We start from the raw sequence: 3,200 nt of genomic DNA, 5'->3' as shown, positions 1-3,200 counted from the left end.
TAATTCAGTCGTAGCATGGCCATGCATTTAATTCAGCACAAATCAACGAGGGGCCCAGAGATATCGCTTAAACTAGCTTAAAGAAGAAGGAACAAATTGCTTCAACTGTATAGACATCCACCACATTCCATGATATACCCAATCTGCTCCCTTATGACCGGCATTTACGCACAGCGTTAGAAACAGGTCAAAGTATAACATAGTTTGTGTCAGGATTTCTCATACATATCCACTCTAGGATAAATGATGTTGCCATCTTAGAGCTTACCTTTTGACTTAAAACCATGAAGTAATGTCTAAGTGTGGTCATTCCAGAACCTTGAATCAACTATCAAGTTCCTCATGAATGTAGTTTCATATAAGCCTATATTACTAACCTTCATAGCAGCCTTAATTCAATTATCTCTTCCTTAGAGAATGATCGACTGTGGAAGTTTATGAAATGATATTCATTGGAAGTTAAAACATGCAAAATGAAACATGGCAATATACAATGAAATGATCGCATCGTGCGTATAATATATTATCAATATATTAATCATCAGATCAATTGCAACATATATTATTACCCAATGTTTAAAGTTTCAAACTTAACATAAAAATACAATTAAACTTTATCATTAATGACACGAATACCAATAGACATGCTATGAGCATCATGCTTAGTCTGTGGCAAAGGCTTGGTGAAAGGATCAGCCAAGTTCTTAGTCATGTCTACTCTACTTAATAATATATCATTTTCTGCTACAAGTTGACGGATGTAATGGTACTTTTTGAGTATGTGCCGTGTGCGCTTTTGTGACTTCGGTTCTTGAGCCAAGACAACCGGACTCACATTGTCGCAAAAAATCTCAACAGGATCATGGATTGTAGGAACCACGCCCAGATACCCGATGAATTTCTTTATCCACATGGCCTCTTTAGAAGCTTCATTTACCGATATATACTCGGCTTCTGTCGTAGAATCAGCAATAGTACTTTGCTTGCCACTTCTCCATGTGACGGCTCCACCGTTCAACAAAAATACAAATCCTGATTGTGAAGAGCAATCATCTCTATCTGATTGGAAACTAGCGTCAGAGTATCCTTTGACGCTCAGCTCTTCATTCCCACCATAGACCAAGAACATCTCTTTAGTCCTCCTAAGATACTTTAGAATGTTCTTGACTGCTATCCAATGAGCTTCACCAGAATTGGCCTGATAACGACTAGTCATGCTTACTGCATACGACACGTCAGGCCTAGTGCATCTCATTGCATACATGATCGATCCTATAGCTGAAGCATATGGAGTCCGACTCATGGTAGCTGACTCCAAGTCAGAATTAGGACATTGAGACTTGCTCAATATCATTCCAGGGTTCATAGGAACGCACCCTTTCTTGGAGTTATGCATACCGAATTTCTTCAGTATCTTATCTATATATGCACTTTGGTTTAGTCCAATTAATCTCCTTGACCTATCTCGATAGATCTTTATTCCCAAAATATATGATGCATCTCCTATGTCTTTCATAGAGAAACATTTCCCTAGCCAAGCTTTGACATCTTTCAATGTCGGGATATCGTTTCCCATGAGTAATATGTCATCGACATATAGTACAAGGAAGACTACAACACTCCCACTAGACCTAACATAGACACATGGCTCATCTTCGCCTCTAATAAAACCAAATTCTTTGATTTTCTCATTAAAGCAAAGATTCCAGCTACGAGAAGCTTGTTTAAGTCCATAAATGGACTTTTGAAGCTTGCACACACTATTAGGATACTTAGGATGTACATAACCCTCAGGTTGTGTCATAAACACATCCTCTGTTAGCTTGCCATTAAGGAAAGCTGTTTTTACATCCATTTGCCATATCTCATAGTCATAAAATGCAGCTTTGGCAAGAAGTATTCTAATGGATTTTAACATAGCTACTGGTGAAAAAGTTTCATCATAGTCTACACCATATTGTTGCGTGTAACCCTTAGCCACCAGTCTCGCTTTGAATGTGTGTACATTTCCATCCATATCGGTCTTCTTCTTGAAGACCCACCTACACCCAATGGTTTTAGTACCTGGTATATGATTAATCAAGGTCCAGACTTGATTATCATGCATGGATTGGATCTCGTTGTCCATAGCCTCCTTCCATTTGACAGACTCGGGGCCTGTCATTGCTTCCTGATAGGTAATAGGTTCATCAGAATCTATATTTTCGTTGTCACCCTCAAATATGTGTAAATTATATTTCTTTGGTGTTCGACGCACTCTATCAGATCTACGTATGGGTGGTGGCTGTAGGTCAGTTTCTCTTTCAACTGCAGGCTCGTCAACCTCTTGAGGAGAATCAGTTCCAATATCGATTTCCATGTCGGTTGATTCTTGAATTTCTTCAAGGTCAATTTTGCTCCCACTGGTTCCTTTTGATATGAGATCCTTTTCAAGGAAGACTCCACTTCGGGACACAAAGACTTTGTTCTCAGTAGGGTTATAAAACAAATATCCAAAAGAATCAGTCGGGTAACCAACAAATAAACACTTTTCAGATCTGGGTTCAAGTTTATCTTGAGCTTCACGACGAACGTAAGCCTCACAACCCCAGATTCTTAGATATGAGAGAGACACAGTTTTACCATGCCATATCTCATAAGGTGTTTTAGAAACTTTCTTGGTTGGGATGAGGTTAAGGATCCTTGCGGCAGTTTGTAGGGCATAGCCCCAAAAACTAATTGGAAGCTTCGTGCGGCTCATCATGGATTGAACCATATCAAGTAATGTTCGATTCCTCCTTTCAGCCACACCATTATGTTGTGGTGTTCTAGGAGGAGCTAATTGTGAGATTATCCCACAACCCCGTAGATGATCACGAAATTCATCATTAAGATATTCACCACCTATATCAGATCGGAGAATCTTAATTCTTTTGTTCAGTTGATTTTCTACTTCATTTTGGTATGCCTTGAACACTCCCAAAGTTTCAGACTTTTGTTTAATTAAATAAACATAACCATATCTACTGAAGTCATCAGTAAATGTAACGAAGTATCGTTCCTGGTGTCTAGTAGGCGATCTGAATGGACCACACACATTAGTGTGTACCAACTCCAACATATCATTACCCCTTTCACAGTTTCCTGTGAAAGGTGCTTTTGTCATTTTTCCTAACAAGCAAGATTCACATTCGTCATATGATGTAACATTAAATTATTCT

The sequence above is a fragment of the Rutidosis leptorrhynchoides genome, chromosome 4 (genome assembly GCF_046630445.1).
Source record: "Rutidosis leptorrhynchoides isolate AG116_Rl617_1_P2 chromosome 4, CSIRO_AGI_Rlap_v1, whole genome shotgun sequence".
Classification (NCBI taxonomy): domain Eukaryota; kingdom Viridiplantae; phylum Streptophyta; class Magnoliopsida; order Asterales; family Asteraceae; genus Rutidosis; species Rutidosis leptorrhynchoides.
This window is presented reverse-complemented; position numbering follows the sequence as displayed.